The 19,289-nt window shown below is 36.5% G+C and overlaps 1 protein-coding gene across 16 annotated transcripts in view; it reads left to right on the forward strand.

The window, feature by feature from the left end:
- Window positions 1-19,289, forward strand: part of MAP2 (microtubule associated protein 2) — a 359,367-nt gene that overhangs the window by 150,785 nt on the left and 189,293 nt on the right. Inside the window, exon 4 of one of the 16 annotated variants that reach the window (XM_072617435.1) lies at window positions 14,168-14,322. The exons of the other annotated variants lie outside the window; for them this stretch is intronic. The gene's annotated coding sequence lies outside the window, so the exon portion shown is untranslated. The remainder of the gene's footprint in view (window positions 1-14,167; window positions 14,323-19,289) is intronic. 16 annotated transcript variants of the gene reach the window in all.

Here is a 19,289-nt window from a genome sequence, read left to right on the forward strand (position 1 = left end):
CCATAGTGATAGAGGAGGCTGGTTCTGTATCAGTCAGCTGAGAGTTGATTTATAAGAAAATTTAGCAATAGCTACAGGCTCATTGATACTCATTTGTGACATATCCATCCCAGTTTCTGCCTGTGAATCATCAAAGCTGCTACCAGTGCCCTCAGCCCTCTTTGGAGTGTTCCAAGTTTATTCATCTCTAGTTTGAAAAGAAAGAACCCTAAACTGTGCTTACTCACATCTTTTTGCTTAGTTCTGACTCTTGCCCTGAAAAAGTTACATGAGCCAATTTTCCTTTTGTTTCTTTTCCCAGTTCCGATATTTTGGCATTTGAGTTTTCCAAGAGAAAGAAGGCAAAGCTTGATTGTACCTCTTAATCACAGAGCAAGCCCATGAATACTATTCCTGGAAACGCAGCATGCATTCTGTTTTCTTTTAATTGAAGCTAATGATGGCTTGCATTTTTAAAACATTTTAGGGTTCACAAATTTTCTTCTTTATAACCACTGTCTGGGGTAGCTAATAAATATGTCACTTTCTCCACTCAACAGATGGCAAGGAGAGAACTCCACTTCTTAAAGAGGTTCAATGACATTCCTCAGGTGACAGTGGGATTAAGTTAGTAGAGATTCTAGAATACAATAGCCTCTTGTGGGTCTCCTACTCAAGTCATTCTTCTAGCCAATCCATCTTCCACACCCCTTGCCAAAGTGATTTTCCTAAAGCACAGATGTGACCATATCATTCCCTTACCCAGTAACCTCCAATGGCTCCCTATTCACTCTAGGATCAAATATTTCATCTTTACTGCATCGTTTTAAGTTGTTTATTATTTATATAAGTTGTATACATGCACACATACATATATAATTGTTAGTTCAGTAGTTCACACACTTACAAATAAACATATATCTGGGAACATCCTTTTGACAGGACTGCATGATCAAAAAAGCTTAAAGATCACTGCCCTCTTAGATGTTTTCTTGAGTTGCAGTGACAGAAAAGAAATACATCACCTTTTGGTGACTGATCATCTAGCCTTGCCAACTAAGCTGGTCTTTGGAATACAGACAGTTCATTGCCAGACCACAGTCAAAGCCTTTTCATTTTACATAGTCTTCTTGAATAAAAGGTCACCATTATAGCATGATGAGGCATTGGAATAGGACGTTAGCCAGAGAGATAAAAAGATTTTTATATTACTGTAGAGAAGAACAGGCAAATTTGATTTGGGTTTCATTTGCCTGAGACTGAAAAGATTACCTTCTAATGACTTTTCAGCTCATCTTCCTACTTTTTGACCAATTTCTTACCAAGTTTCATTTAATATGTTTCTATTGTTTTTCCAGTTAAAATTAGAAGGCCCAATAAAGCATCTATCTTTAACGCCCTCTTACATGGTAACTCTTGTAGTATTCACTATGAAAAGCCCACATATTAATATATATTCCCAGTAGGAAGAAATAGAATGAAATTTGCAAAGCCATGCGGAAAGAATCAAATGTTCATTTCTATCTGAATTGGAAGGCTTCCACCTACCTGTTCTCTTTTAGAAAGCACTTAAGTAATTTCATTATAGGAACAATTGATAAAGTTAGACTCCTTTATGTCATTTCTCATCATGATTTGCTCAGAGATTAGTAGTAATTTCTATTTTGAAGTTTGGGAAAGAGGTACAGAAAATTTCAGTGACTTCTTCAAGGTCACATAGACTAGAAAATTCTCCCCTTACTGACTACTGGGCAGCTCCTCCTGACAGACCTCTGGCTTGTATACTGACTTTAGTATCTGCAATTAAGAAAGATGCTCCATAGAAGCACTGATCAGGGAGGCATCCTTGCTTTGGGACTTATTTCTAGGATGTTGTATCAGGGTGATAGAAGGTTCTACTTAGAAAAAAGGAATAATTTCTTTAAAAAAATTGGAGGCACTCTGAGTTAAGTGACTTGCCCAGGGTCACACAGCTGATAAATATCTGAGCCAGGATTTGAACTCAGGTCTTCCTGATTCTTGAGTCAGTGGTCTATCCACCTAGCTGCCCCAATAATTTCTTAAAAGAATATATTTTTGGTACTCATTCTTCAAAGTTACTCCATTCCTGACGTGATGCTATGAGGTTATGATTCTGTGAGACAGAAGTACTATTTGGAGAGCTCAGTCAATACCAAGCAGTTAGTAAGCATCTGCTATGTGTCTATACTGTTCCAGTCATTGAAAATATAGACAAAAAATAAACAGCCCTTGAGGAACTTACATTCTGAGATACTGGTTGCTAAAGTACTATTTGTTTGAAAAATCATTTGAAGGTATCAACTTATTCATTTTTCCTGATTTTACAGTTTAAGAACCCAGTCCTAGCCCTCTAAATTTATAAAAAATTGGGAATATTACTATTGTGAGTGTTGCATTTGTGCACTCTTCCACATGAACCATTATCTATTTCTCATGAACTTGAGATTTTAAATACATAAACATGGGGTAGCTAGGTGTCATTGCATTTTTAAAGCATTTTAAGGTTCAGACACTTGCTAATTATTTGATCCTGGGCTAGTCCCCAACTGCCTCAAAAAATAAAATAGATTAACCCAATAATGGCCATTCTTTGTAGACACATGTGACATCTTTTTAGCATTTGACTGATTTAGGTGAGCATATCCCTCCTAAAATAGATTATATACAGACAGACAGACATATATATGTATACATCTAAAATTAAATTTCATTTTATTTTGAGAACTTGAGGGAGTATTTCATCACATTACTTGAGAGAAACTGGGATTATCATAAAAATAGGATTTGAAGTGACAATTCTGCATCAACAGTCTTCTCAAGCCAGCATTTGGAGAAGCCAGATCCCTAGAGGAGTCAACAAATCCAAATTCTAGTTCTAGCTCTTCTGGCTATGTAGCCAATGGTCCAGTCACTAGAGTTCTCTGTTTCATTTCTCTCAACTATAAAATGAAAGCTTTAAATTAGATGATCTCCACAATTCCTTTCAGTTCCAAAATTCTGTCATTTGCTTTGTGATCTATGTTATTTATGTTAAGGAACAGTCATTATCTTGACAATTCAGTAGGTCTATGTTGTTATTGATGTGATCTGTCTATCACAACCCATCCACAACTTCTTATTCAATTCAACCCTCACATTTCCCCTCCCATCAATATTCTAAAAGGTTGTATTCAGCTTACTGAAGACAGTGGGAGAATGCCACCTCTCTATCTGTTTGTTATCCTCCATTTTGTTACATAACTGACCCATGTCCACATCTAGATATAATTTTCCTGCACAGTACTTTTCTAAACTTCTTTTCCTGTACAAGTTTTTCATTAGAAATATGCTCCAATCTATACATTTCTTCTTTACTTCTCTCTATTGTGCTCTGAGTGACTCATAATTGGAAAATTAGGAGACATATTCTTTGTGATCATATAGGGATAAGATTGGATCCATAAAGCATGGTGGAATTTCCCAGGTTCAGTCCAACCTATTACTTTATCAAGTTTAGTGTTAACATTAACAGACAGTGAGATCTTGCATTCTCTTCACTTACCAGCCAATTCTGTGACTATAAAGATGTAATGCTATAGATTCTCACTGAAAATCCTGTCTCCTCCTTTCTAATAACTTTATAAAGAGCCTCCTTGACATGTATGTAGATTGTTTTATGAATTTTTATGGAAATTATAGAGAAGACATATAGTTGCTAGCTATTTACATATTTTTGATAACCATCTCTTTTCCCCTCTGGTAATAAGTCTTTCATATCCTCTTTTCTTTCAGGTGTCTCGAATCACACTATCTCATTTCCCTCAAAATCATGCTTCCTCCTGCATGAACTATCTCTGTCTACTCTTTTTCCCATCTTTGATATCTTTTAAGCTATTTCTGTTTCCTCATATAACTCACCAGGTTCTATAATGTTAGAGTCCAAATATGGTAGCTTCACTTGTCACATTGATGGGGAAAATAGTCAATTAAAGAAATTTTGAAAGACTTTTTTTTTCTTTTCCATATCTTACCTGTTTGTCATTTTTCTTCAAATTTCATCCTGAGATGCTCTCAGAATGAAATGACTTCAATGGATACTTATTCTTGCCAAGCTTTCTGTAAATTTATTTTTCTTACCCTTGATTCTTAAAGATTTGTGAGATGCTATTGGTCATTAGCTTCCACTTTCTTCTCCTATAAGATTTTGTACCTTAATTTATATTCTACCCTTGTATGTAGCCTTTAGCTGTCATAAAGCATTTGGTTGCTGAGGTGGTTTCTGGGTCCTTTTTAAGGGACCTAAATGATTTCTTTAGAGTGTGGGAAAGAAACTGATCAAAAATAAGAAAAATAAGCTGACAAGTATTAGAAGTAAGCTTTTTAGTCTTAGACAAATGAAACCCAAATAAAATCTGCCTGTTATTTTCTATTCTATTCTATTTACCTCTCTTACTAAATTCCTGCTCCAGTTCCTCATCATACTATAAAACTGACCCTTTATTCAAGAAAGCTATGTTGGATGAAAAGGCTTTGATTGTGACCTGACAATTTAATCCAAGAACTAGTTGGCAAGGTTAATCAACAAATTCTATTACCACTTCCCAAGGAAGTTTAACCAATTAGGTATTCATTTGGATAAATCATAGTATCATCCTTCCAAAAACTTTGAGGGAGTCCAGGGACTATTAGACAGTCATACTTTGCATAAATTAGTTCAGTCAGGTTGCAGAGGCAGCACAGTATGTAAGAAAAGGCATTGGATGGGTATAGGTATAGCGATAGATAGATGGATAGGTAGATAGACAGACAGACAGACAGACAGAGAGAAAGAGATGGATGGATAGATGGATGAATGGATGGATGGATGAGATGGATGGATGGATAGAGATGGATAAAGAGATAAATCTATATAGATATTTATCTATATCTATCTTTGAATTCAAATTCTGGTACTTAAAAGTTGCATGACCATGAGCAAGCCATTTAATGTCTCTGAGCCTTAGAATGTGAACTCCTTGAAAGCAAGGAATCAGATTTTTGTCTTTTTCCACTCAGTGCTTAACCCTGGACTTTTAATAAAAGCATAACAACTTTTCCAACTGCAGTTTCTCTAGTACTTAGCTCAACAGGATTGTTTTGAGTATAAAATGAGATCATCTATAGAAAGCACTTTGACAACTGTAAGTCAGTACAAAAGTATCAGTTATTATTCTTGTTTTGATCTAGTGGTGATGTTTGAACTAAAAGAATAGTTTTGATTCATGAGACAAGTGAGGTAGGCAGTTTTGGAACATGGACCACTTTGTGAGTTAAGCAAGCTATGGGTGATTATATTAGGACAATGCTGGGAAACTGGAGTTCTGAAAAGGCATTAGGAGTTTGGAAGAGATATGAAAAGGGAAATGTAAGGATGCTGGAGATAAAGTTTACTAATCTCAATATTTTTGCCAAAGGCAAAGGAGAGGGAAATTTACTTTCCCCCTTCACTGGTCAGGGACACAGAACTCAGACTGCTGCTGTTAACAGCTTGGATCTACTACATTATAGGTTGAACAGGCCTTTGTGGGCTAACCTGGACGTATACTTCAACTTCAATTTCTAAGAACACCTGTGAAATTCCCTCCACTGATTCATATTGCCAGTCCTCCAGGTCTTAATAGATGGTTTCATATATTTCCTTGTCACCCTATCACTCCTCCCCAAGTCATTATCTTGGATCTCTTTAAACTTAACTACATTAGTCTTTGAATTGTAGACACACAAAGTCTGGAATCCTTACTTGAAAATATTCTATCCTGCTAGAATATGACAGAACCAGGAAGGTAAACACCATTTATGATTTATATATGTATATACATGTACATATATATATATATTTATGTGCATTTCTATTTTTAATCTCACTCTGAGTTCTACTTAGAAATGAATTTTTGAAACACAACAAATTTGCATTTTGGGGACTGACTGGATTTTATAGCTAATTACTTAGAGCTCAACCGAAGGTCAAGTCCTGTATACATAAGCCGTATAGTTTCTCTGCCACAGTGGTAAGTAGTGTGGCCAACTGAACCAGACTGGACCCCCTGGATTAAGCTGTCACTTTCCTAATAAATGTGATCTGGTTGTGAGGAAATGAAAAGAAGAGATAATTGGAGTAGAGAATAACTGTTCTCAAGTTTTTCTTTCTCCCTTTATTAGGGATTCTGCTCCTTTAGCACAAGAAGCCAATAGCCTCAGAAGCTAGTTGAGCACACACAAAAATCTCGAACTATCTAAATTGTTCAAACAAATAATATGGCATCTCACAAGGACCAAAATAGGTATTTCAGCCAGGGAAAACTGGCATAATAATGTTTCTGTATAGATAGATATTACCAATTTTCTAGCCTATTAAACAATGCTTGAAGTAGAAAATGATTGCAGTTAATTTGGATATTTATTGTAATAGTCAAAATGACTTATTCACTCAATAACGTTCTTAAGACAGTATCACTGTTACTGTAGAAAGATGCTGTCTGAATACAGAGAAATAACTGATAAGTAGATGTTTGTATAGAATAAATATGTATATATATTTGTGTCTAATGGCAGTAATCTCTAGAGCAGGGATGGGAGGTTGAGGGAAGGAAAAAAAAAGAAATTTATGAGATAACTTTATCATATATTTAAAAGGAGAGCAAGTTGTACATAATACATTGACAGTTTCATGTGAATCATATTTTTATTATATTATATTACGGACATGCTTGCTTTATTCCACAAATTAAAAATGAAATAAATAATATGAGAAAAGAAAGTAATTATAGAGCAGTTAGTTGCAATATCTACATTTGAATCAGTTACAAAATAATTACACAATATAATTTTTGAAAGTAGGAAAATTAGCTCAATTCTTGCCATTTTAAGAGAAATACCATTAATGGTTTTAAATGTAGATTTTACATCTAGAACAGAAGATGCTGATCTTTGTATTCAGGCTAGACCAGCTTGTGAACTGTATATCTTTAAATTATCTAATTTCCTAAGAGATCCAGTCCTTCCTTTTGAGCTTTTAAAAATTTACATGAATCTAATGTGGTCAGTAATACCCAGTAAGCTTTTTAAAAATGTGTGATCTCGTATTGTCTAAATCACACAGTATTCAGGAAAATACAGGTTAGGGACACCCAAAGTCTTGGGTCATATGATTTCTAGCCCTACCTAATTTAAGGTTATACCATATTATCGAGATATGTCACTTCCTCCCTTGCAGACAAATTATGAAGACCTTGGCTGAAATAGAAAGACACAGAGAAGATCCATGGGTCTTACTTAGAACAAGTCTCCTGTATCTATATTTTAAGGAAAGCTAACATTGAATTTGGTGATGATTGGTGATGACCCAGGGCTGCTTAAGGACCAGAGAGGACAACTGAAGACTGCTGTTCCTAGATTCTAGTTTAATTTTTGATCTTAGAACTTAGAGCTGACCTCAAATATAACTTAGTCCAACTTTCTAAGAGATAATAAGACCAAGGTCTTAAAAATGAGAAAATGTATTCATATTTTAACTGGCTAATCTTTCTTTCTGTTAATGGTACCACCATCTTCCTGCTACCCAGGCTCACAACCTTGAAGTCATCTTGGGATTTTCCCTCTCTCTTGCCACACATCTACTGATTTGCTTGTCATTAGTACTTTCATGTTATCTCTCCTATTCACTTCTGTCCACTCTCTCTACATCCATCCTCCCTAGCTCAGGCCTTTATATTATCTCATGTAAACTTCAGGAATAGCCTCTTTACTGGTTTTCCTCTACTTTCTTCCCTGTCCTCTCTTCTGCTTCTCATATAATTTTACTGCGTTGCTCTGAGCACATCAGTTCTCCACTCTGAACCCTTCAGTGACATCCCATTGCTTCCTGAATAAGGTATAAACTCCTATTCTGGCATTCAAGACCTTCTATAATCTGGTGCCAGTTGATACATCCAACCCAAATTATTCCCCTTCACATACTCTATATCCAACCAAATAGGACAGCTGTCTGTTCTGCCCTCATTCTTTACCTGCTCTTTCTTGTTTCTGAGACTTTGTCTATATCTCATGTTTGTAATGTACTTCTCTACCTCAGTTTCCATTTGTGGTGTTCCAAGTTACTTTCAAGGTTCAGCTCAAATCCAGCCTTCTCTGTGAAGCCTTTCATAATGTGCACAAATGAAAATGGTCTCTTCCCTCAAATTTCTTAGAAGGTTTTGTCTAGACCTATTTTTTTAATGTCATGAAACTCTTTGGCAGTTTGGTGAAGCCTTTCTTAGCATAATATAAAATACATAGGATTGTGAAGCTAGCTAGTCATATTGAAATAAAGTCAAAATATTTTTAAATAAAAGCTCACAGACACCTGTTAAAAAAAACCCCTGGACCATACTAGTCACATGGTTCCTGGAATCCTGGTTTTTTTGTGTATAATTTCTTCTTCCTTTCCCTAGTTAGATTTTTTATTCCTTCAGGGCAAGAATTGTGATTTGTCAATTTTTGTATCCCTGCCAACTGGAATAGTACCTTGCACGCCATAGACAATAAATGTTTATTGTTATTGAACTGAAATGCCTAAACAAAATAATGATGAAATATAAATGTTCGTGTTTTTCTCATAGTTTTTCACCTCTCATTTAAAAAGTTCTAAATTAACTATTATTTTCTCAGCTTTCCAAATTTGATTTTTTTAAATTAAAACTACTGCCTACATAAGCATTAAAGCTATATGGAGAAAAGAATGACACTTTTCCCTTTGAGTTATCCAGCCTAAAAAGGGCTAATGAAGGTTTTGCCTGGTGGCCCACTCATAACATTGCCTTCTGGGACTGCTTCCATTGATAGGATTCTAGGTCTGCCCTTAGTTTCATCTTATCATCCACATTGCATCATAAATGAATGTCAAGTAATGTACAGATGTCCCTCACATAGCCACACGAGAGGCAATCGTGGGGTCTGATAGATTAGGCATAGGATAAGAGTCAGTATACCCTGCATGAGACAAAAAATAAGTAATGAAATCTGGTTACTCGTTAAGTAGAAGGAAGGAAAATAAATAGCCCAGATGTCCAGGAAGCGGCAACTTTTCCTTTTACCCTTGCCAAGGCAATTTTATCAGATCATGATGGCCTAGAAAGGTTGGGGAAGGGGGACACACACATAGATTCAGTGGTTTTATAAGCCTTCTTTTCATAGTGAGTTAAATTGATGAAGCAAAAAAAAAAACAAAAAACAAAAAACAAAAAAACATGGGATGTTTCTTCCGTTGGAATTGCCCTTTGCCTTTTTGTTTGTGGTTTTTCTTTGTTTGTAGCAAACCCAGTTAATGGAAAGATGAATGCCCAGTGTATTAGGGGTTTCAGCAATGTTTCATATAAGTTGCTTCAAGAATTCCTCATTCTCTGACTCTGAAAGTGGTAGACAACTTCTATAAATGATTTATAACAATCTGGAAAAACATCAAACACACTAAGAACTGCAAGGAATTGTTTTAAATAAGTTTTATCGATGCTTTTGTTTCTTGTAACAGTCATTTCTGGATTCCTCCCTTTCTATTAGGCACTTCCTTCCCTCCCGCTGCCGTGTGAGAACCTCTTTTGTAACAGCAAAAAACTTTCTAAGGAAAAACCAACTGATACAGTCATGGCATCTGACAATGTATATACCATTCTGTCCCATAGGTGCTCACCTCTCTGCTGAGCAGTGAGAGTTATATTTTATCATCTGTTCTCCAGGACCCAGATTTATTATTATAGCTACTCAACTTTCAGCTTTCTTCTCTTATATATGTTGTTATAATATGATTATAATAATGCTTTAGTTATGTTACTATAGTATCGTAACATGTATATATCATCTATATTAATCTTATTCTGCATATTATATTTCAGTATGTATCACTTCATATATTTTTTCCGTATTTTTCTCTGGACATCATTACCAGAATTCTCTTAGCAGACCAGAAAATTGTTATTTAGTAGATGGATCCTTAGGATTTTGTTTTTAGGTTTCAGATCTGGGAAAAGGCACTGTACTTGGTCACCATAAATATAAATATTGACATAAATTTATATTAATTCAATTAAGTGTAAATAGAAATGAGTAGAAATAAGCACCCATTCCTGCCAGCCTCCAATAAGGTCATCTGTGGTCCAGTGCAAGCGACATATAAATCAATATTTAGACTGTATAATTTATAATTAACTTTTCAAGTTCTTGGCTCAAACAGATTTAATTCCTCTATTTGGGGGGGGGGGGAGGGGAATGACCTTCTTTCCTTCACAAAGCCTACCAGAAAATAAGGGGAAAAAAGCTTTCTAGAAGAAGCAAAACTATTTTAAAAAATAGTTTCTCAAGCACAAATCTTAGGAGGACATTCATATGAAACCAAAGTCCCCATTATAGCCTTCATAATGTGAAAATCCAAGCACATAGCCTGAGTGCCTGCTTTTCTCTTCCCTTCCTGGTGACTTAAAGGTATAAACCTATCCTTTTTTGAATGGATGAAGTGAGACAAAGAAGTCCTTGTACAATGCCACCCATATCTATATCTACATCTGCATCTACATCTAGAAAGAGGGCCAGTGAAAGGAGAAAAGAAGACTGTGAAGAGAAGAGATCTTTATTCCTCATCTTGTCACTTTACCCTTGGAGTACAGTACAGTTTTTAAGAGTTCAGGGAAATGTATCATTAAAAAAACCAGGATAACCTATTGATTGTGTAATGTATAAACTCTTATAAAGTTTATAAAAAAACTAGGTTAATAAGGTATGTCTTGAAGTTATTGCCTATGACATCACCACCAGAAGCATTAGAATACTGTTGTGGAGAAGGAAATGGGAGTGAACCTACTATGTGCCAGACATTTATGCTAAGCACTTTATGAATGTCATTTGCTTTGATATGATCTGACTTATACACCACTGATAACGTTTTTGCCCTTAAGTTACTGAACTGTAGGCATAATATGCCCCATTCCATACTAGTTTGCACCCTGTAAGCCTGGCCATTTTTTGTCTTTATTGGGATTCAGAACAACCTCAAGAATTCTAGCTTTCCTTTTCCTTTCTCAGGGATATAAAAACTCAGTGAGACCAATTAGATTAATTCTCCACCACTACCCCCCCCCAAAAAAAAGAGCATCAGCATACAGCCTAGGATTAGGAAAGAGCTCTTAAATTGATTCTGAACCATTATGGATTCTTTGGGTTGGTTTCCATTCAGACAAACAGGGGTTCTTGAACTCTTTGAAGGCTGTTCTAGATTCAATCTATTTTCTAGACATCTAGCTAACCTATATATGGAGGCTCCTTAATTTCATTAGTATACTCTCTACAAATTATTCTATTAGGTTAGTTGGTAATTATTTGGTAGAACAGAATCACGGAAGGTGTTATTAAAGAGATGGTTAATAAATATCTAAAAAAAAAAGGAAGTGGTGATCACAAAGGGCTAACTTGACTTTAACAACAATAGATCATGACAGACTAAATAATTTCCTTCTTTGGGTTGCCAAACTATTCAATTGGGAAAATTATGTCGACTTAGTTTACATACATTTTAACAAGGTATTTGATCAAGTTTCTTGTGCTGGTCTTGTAGAAAGCATGGAATAATGACAGTTAGACAGTAGTCCAGTTAGGAGAATTCAGAACTGGTTGAATGGACAGACCCAAAGAGAAGTCATTAATATTCCAATGTCAAATTAAGATTAGGATTTCTCTAGTGTTGTATCAAAATAATGAAGATAGACAATTAAGAGATCTTCTCCCAGTGCTGTAAAGACGACTCAAATATATCCACCTGACAGTGGATTAACAGTGTTCTAACAAACATGACGAGCTGCATGTTGTCCTCTTCCTGAAATGTTCATATTTGAAGATTTATTTCTGTTCATAATGGACCTGGGATTCAGAGCCTAAATGCTGCGTTTGGATCATTAAACCAGTTTTCACAGGTGTGTCTGAAAGGATTACCCAAAATGAACAGGCTTCCTGCGAGTAACCAAGCATTTTTCTTCAAACCAGAAGGCAGGCAGCCAAGAGAAATGAAGTGCTTTTTGTTTGCCTCTCTCACTGTTTCCCTACTACTCAGACTCTTTCGGCCTCTTGTAAAACTTCAGGCTACAAATATATTGTGGGTGACATTCTCTCTTTCCAAGATAAGCCTCATGTAGGGTACATTTAATTTATGCTATTGATGAGATGGAACTGGACTGATTTGCATATCATCAATACACATCAGGCTTGAGTAGAGGGGCCAGCTATCTGAATTTTAAAAAAATTTCTCTATCGAACACTGGCTGTATGGTAACCAAATTAGAAAGTAATGTTGATTGCAGATGGTGGGTGAGTATTGATTTATAAGGCAGCATTGGAGGGCAAATGAAATTGAAGATTTGTTTAGAACAATGCCCCCGTTTAAAACTACTCTTCTTTGCACCCAGCTGGACATTCAGCGATGCCAGTGACTGAATGAGATCTTTCAAGTGCTCAGCCTGCCTCACCTGTCAGACTAAGTTTCTGTTTTTTTATAAATGAAACTCTGTTTCTTTCCCCAAAAGTCTTCCTCCCCTTGTCCTTCATCTCTTCCCATCATTCATCCAAGGTCTTAACCATCCTAGCATCATAGCTGTAGGTATATCATGATTTTTTTTTATTTTTTTACCAATTGGTGCATAGTGAATTCTGAGGCCACTGAACAATAGCTTTCTCCTCTATTACCTTTCCACCTTTCTTTGGACTCCCAGAAACCCAAATTGAGATTGTCTTCCGCATTGATCTTGGACCTTCCTAAACATCACAAATCTCTGTTTTCTAAGATTTCATTTTCAACCTCACCCTGTATAGGCCTTCACTTTCTTTCCCTCATAGCCCCAAGGTCGACTAGTTAGTCAATCAAGTATTTACTTAGCACTTGATAAATATCTAGCAAAAGTTCAGGGATATAAAGGAATTTTGAGAATTAATTCCTATCCTCAAGGAACTGACAGACTAGATGGGGAGATATGATGATCACATTAGAAACAAGGAGACTCAATCAGGCAATAAACATTTATTAAGCTCCCACTGAGTGTCAATGACTGTTCTAGGCAATGAGGATACAGATGTAAAAGTAGTCATTTCCTGCCCTCAAGATTGCATTCTACCTAGAGAAGGCAATAAATAACTTATTTGAAAACCATCCCATATTTTGTTGTAAAATGGTCAATATCCATTGATTTTCTTGCAAATAGTAACACCCAATATTCAATAGAGCTTCTAAAGTTTTTCAGATCAGTTTAAATACATGACACCATTTGATCCTCATAGTAACTGTCATATAAGTCCTATAGGTATTATGATCCCTATTTTATAGATAAGGAAATTGAGACTCCAAGTGGCTGAATGCTTATTTTTTATATAATTGGTAAGCACTAGAGGCAGAATTTAAACCCAGGTCTTTCCAGACTCTAAGCCCAGCTTATAAACTGGGTAATTCTTTATTTCCCATAGAGTCACACTTGTTTTCTTTCTTCCTGGTGTTGCCAATTTAAAATAAAAAGATTTTATACATCATGCAGAAATTATATTTTATTCCCTCCTCCTCCTAGGTAAGCATACACACACAAAAAATAATAATTACTATTATTGAGTACTTTATTGGTAAAAACCATTCTATGAGACACCAAAGTGAGCTAGAAAAAAAAGTAAGCACATGCATAGTTTTAAAATCATGATTTTGAGGTGGGAAAGAAATTATCTTGAATGATTTGCCTACCCCTACCCAAGCCAGGCCACTGACCCTCATCCTTGACCATACTTTCTTTCCTGAAGAAATTGAAGGGAGAGAAAGAGGATTAGTTAGAAAAAGAGAGGGAAACAGTAGCAGAAAAGGGGGGTAAAGAGAAATGAACAGGAACAGATAGGGACAGGAGGAGCACTGTGTAATGGTCCATATTTAGAGGTATCAGAAGATGGCCAATAGCCCCCTCCTCATCTCTTTACCCACTCCAGGCCCTTTTATAGTCTAATAAGCACTTTAGTGCACTAATGGGAAAACTGAATGTTGGTGTGTAAGAAGTAAGTGTTAGATACTCAGCTTAAGGGCATTTCCTTCGTAGGCAGTCTAGAGCTAATGCCTTAATGCCGTTTCCCCAACTAACAATAGCTGACATGTGTAAATTGCTTTAAGGTTTACAAAGTGGCTCACATACATGATCTCATTTGGTCCTAATTTGGCCATGGAACACTTGGGGCTTGAAATATGTTGATGGAACCAGTCAGCGTTACTAAGGGACTGTGGAGCGATGGAGTGAGCAGAGCCTGGAGGTGGAAACTGATTATCTGGTAGGTACTTCCCTAGGGGTCAAATAGAAGGGAGGGGGATCTTAGGAATGTGACTGTGAGTTATTCAGCTACAGTAACTTAGTTTTTCATGGACATGCATATCTCCCTTTCAGGGAATAATGGAGGACAGAGTATTTATTGCCAAATATTTATTAGATGCCTATTTTCTTGAAGAATATATAGTTAAAGATAAAGCCCCAGTCATTTCCTCCTTCCAGTACTGGCCTCTTTCGGCAGTGGTATCCTCTCTCTAGTGGCTCTAAATTAGATACAATCCTCCCCACCATCATTCTTATTCTGGATTATCCCATGAAGCAAATATTTCTAGTTAGGTCTATCTTGGAGTATCATTATCTCCCCCTTTCCCACATGAGGCAACTGAGGTTCAGTATAATGAAATGACTTGTTCAAAGTCATGCAGCTAGCTTGGATTTCCATCCTAGTCTCCTGGTGTCAAATATAGCACTACACTGCTTCTCATTAAAACATCAGAATAGAAGATTTGATTGGCACCAGGTATGTTAAACATAGGAATGAAACACACAAGGAACTTGTGGTTAGCATTTCTCTGAAAAGGCTCCGGAATATGAAGCAGACGGATCAATTAGATGATTTCTACTGCTTCTTCTAGTACCACAGATTATAGAAAGTGCTGACAATTAAGAAGTAAGACCAGCGTTTCAAACTTACACTTAAAGTAACCTCCGAAATGTAGAAAGCAACAAGCAAGGCAGTGGGGAGGGGGACTGCAGAGGGCTGTCTACCAAACAGCTGGGTCCTTAATTTTCACTCAAGAAAAATTGATAGGTTCTGCTCAGGAAAAAGCAAACCAGTAGTTAGAATAAATGTGCCTTTTTGTACTGAATTCTTTCTCTCTCTTCCTCAACTTTATGAAAGGCCAGATCGACTAGAATGTCTCCGTTTTAGTCAATACAATCTGTGGGTATTAGGAAAGTCTAGGGCACTCAGCCCAAATTCTGCAATCAGAAATTCAGATCTCTGTGCCTTACGCTTCCACTGACCCCCTGAATAGTTTGTTTAAACTCTGCTAAAGCTTCCTTTCCTAGAAAAAATAGGGCTCTTACTTCATTGCCTATCTTGAATTTATTTATTGCTACCTAGCCCTTTGCTAATAAAGTTAACCCACCACTGAGGGGGAAAACCCCAATCGTGGGGATGCAGAGAGGGATAGTAAAAACTAAATTCGAGGTAATCGTGTGAATGTGGTGAGGAGTATCTTGTGAATTGTAGAAAGCATTTTTTTGGACAAGGAATGGCAAGGCAATTGGATTTAAGTGACTTGTCCAAGGTCACACAGCCAGTAAGCGTCAAGTGTCTGAGGCCAGATATGAACTCACGTCCTCCTCACTCCAGGGCCAGTGCTTTATTTACTGCATCACCTAGTTGCCCCTAGAAAATATTTTTTTTCTCTAGAAAACAAGCATAATGGTCATATATAATTACAAAGAAATAATTTTTAAAATATTTTTTCAAATGGTTGATTTAATGCTCAGAAAAGCCCTATGACTGCTACCAGGACATAGAAGCATAAACTTTCAGAGTTGGAAGGAATCTCAGTCATCCTCGAGGTCAAATCATAACTGAAAAAAGCCTTCCCAATAACATACTAACAGCTATTGCTTAAAGATTCCAACGAGAAAGCACTCCCTCCCTCCCACTCTACTTCTGGAGACCTCTAAGCTTTAGGTAGCTTTTCCTTATATTAAACCTAAATACTCTTCTTGTGACTTTCATCCATGGTTCTTAGATGAACACTCTTAGGCAGGAATAGTGAATCCAAACCCTATTTCATGAGACAGGCCTTTAAATACTTGAAAATACTTGTGACTCTTCTCCCCACCTCTGACCACCTACTTACCTCACCTGTGACCCCCATTCTCCTCTTCTCTAGGTTCAATATCCACAGTTCCTCTGAGTTAATTACCATTGATCCAGAACCCAAACCTTTAGCTACTCTGGTTACCCTCCTCTGGACATCCATTCCTCAGCTTATCAAACAATGCCCTTCCTAAAGTGTGGAGAAATAGGAGATTAGTAGAGAAAGTCTTAAATTTCAATACTTCTATCACTAATCAAAAGTCCTAAAGTTCAATTTACTGTGTTATATATATATGTGTATATATATGTGTATATATATATATATATACACATATATGTACTCATACGTATTGAAATATGATTATTCTTTTTCTTCTGTCTTACCCACAAAAGTCTGTACCTGTCAAAGGATAAACATACATATTTGTGCCTGTGTACATCTTCATGTATACATATATATGTAAATGTCCACATTTTCATCTCTCCATGTCTGCATGTGCATATATTAATATATGGACATACATGTGCATAGACAAATGTCTTTGTGTGCCTATACATTTTAATACAATTACCAAGTGATATTCCATTGATACAGCCTTCTTTGTCAGCTGTGTAAAATTGACTTTAATCTGGCAAAATTATTATCCTTTACCTATCATTTATGGATGATGATGATGATACCAGCAAAATGTCTTTAGTACCTTTGCCTACCTCCTACTTAGCGTGTTGACTTTCTACCTCTCCTTCCAAACCCAAGTCAGGCAGCCTTTTGGTGATCCCTCTAGTCAAAAATGACCTTACATGCCCTTTGCTTCGGCTTTTGTGTAGACGTCATATCTCCCTACTGCCCCATGGGGCAGGAACCATATCTTATCTCCCCATCACCTGGTGTATTATAGTGAGCTCTTTACATATAGTTGAAAAATGATGAAGAATGAAAAAATGGCTCTTAATGTAACAAAATGAGAACTGGCTTTGGACATTTGGAGATCACGTGAATTGATTACTTGGAACAGCCGCTATTTCACAGACATCTACATTACCCAAGATAACCTGATCTTTTACAAAATGCTTGGAATAATGGACTTTGATGAGGGCAAGAGAATAGGATGAGGCTTTGGGTCCCAGAGGCCAGAGGTTCCTTGACAAGTACAGACTTTATCGTTATACTTTGAGTTTACATATTTTGCTATGACAGAACTTTACAAATAAAAAAATAAAAATCACAGAAAAAAATCGTTTGGCAACATGCTCACATTGTTTTATTTACATCACCAAAAACTTTATTAAGCACTCATTAAATCATCAAGTACTATTTTTTCCTGTGATCAATGATTTCTCACATTTTAGAGTATCCTTTCTACTCTACTTTTAGGACCAAAGGGCTGATGGTATTAGTAAATAGCAGTATGAATTTGTTTTGAACTCCCCTTTCATGAAGTATACAATCAACTCCTAATTATGTACATTATTAGAAAGAGACATCACAGATTACCCAAAATGGCGGATAATGAAAACAGTATTTCTCTTTGTTTTGGTTTGTATTTCTGCACTTACATACACATCAGGGTATTTGATGTGGGAGAATTTATAGCTCCTTAAAGTAAACAAACAAAAATGAATCTATACTATGAAGACTGACTCAAGAGGACTTAGAAGGTCATTCAGTTCCAAAACATTTCCCTGTTACTGAAAAGAAAATATACTAACCACAAGAGATAGCTATAAACCACCTTCAATGTTCAATACATTGTGCTAGAAATTGCATGAGATAAACATTTTAGAGGGAAAAAAAGTCCTTTCCCTCAAGATGTTTACAGTCTGGCATAGAAATTATACCTAAAAATAGTTGAGTAAAATGTACATTATGTGATTAGTATATGAAAGTATCAAATAAAACAAAGTAAATCTTTACCAGCTGATGGGGTATGGGGCATGGTGACAGGCTGGGGTGGGGGACAAGACAGAGCAAGAAAGGCCTCTTAAGGGAACAGACATTTAGATGACCATGAAATTGTAATGAGGGCCTCTTCAAGAACAAAGGCAATGAGAAAAGAGAATGGGAAAACCAATGCAATTGATTCTGCAGAAGTGGACTGGACAAAATGTAGCAGGACCTGATCACATAGAAGAGGTAAAGAAAGAAAGGTCAAAGATAAGCCACATTGTTATAAACATGGGAACTAAGTGAAGGGTAGGCCCCTGGGCATAAACTTTCAAGACTGTGCTACTACAAATGGAAATGGTGAAGAAATAACTGCCTCATGGGATGGCCAAGTGATTGTCCATGATCTTGGAAAGACATGGATAACAGATGAGGTGCCATAGTAGTAGAGAAAGGTACATATTCCAAATTTCCAAAAACAAACAAAAAAAAGTGTAAAATCTTAAAGATATAGGTGAATTGACTTCAAGGACAGGCAAAATTCTAGAATATATAATGAAAAGGATGATTTGTGAACATATATACAGGGAAGCCATCAATGCTCACAAAGAGCTTCACCATAAATAGGGCACACCTTTCTTTCCCTTCCTTCTTTCCTTCCTTCCTTCCTTCCTTCCTTTCTTCCCTCCTTCCTTCCTTCCCTCCTTCCTTCCCTCCTTCCTTCCTTCCCTCCTTCCTTCCTTCCTTCCTTCCCTCCTTCCTTCCCTCCTTCCTTCCTTCCCTCCTTCCTTCCTTCCTTTCTTCCCTCCTTCCTTCCTTCCCTCCTTCCTTCCTTCCTTCCCTCCTTCCTTCCTTCCTTCCTTCCTTCCTTCCTTCCTTCCTTCCTTCCTTCCTTCCTTCCTTCCTTCCCTCCTTCCTTCCTTTCTTCCTTCCTTTCTTCCTTCATTCCTTTCTTTTTTTCCTTTCTTTGTAAAGTTACTAGACCATAGTCATGCTATCCATATTGCCTATTTCCAACAAAGTAATAAATTTTCATATGACATCCTTGTAGGCAGTATAAAAAGATGTATCTATTTTTTCTTAGACTTTTTCTACCTTGCCACACAGGGGAGAATTAAGAGCAATAAAGGAGATAAACGTATTTAGATTTAGTGTAAGGCAAAATTTTCTAGCAATTAGAGTTATACATGCTGGAATGGTCTGAATTATAGTGTAATCATTTCCCTCCCCCTAGAAGTCTTTT

Source organism: Notamacropus eugenii, chromosome 6, assembly GCF_028372415.1.
Source record: "Notamacropus eugenii isolate mMacEug1 chromosome 6, mMacEug1.pri_v2, whole genome shotgun sequence".
Lineage (NCBI taxonomy): Eukaryota > Metazoa > Chordata > Mammalia > Diprotodontia > Macropodidae > Notamacropus > Notamacropus eugenii.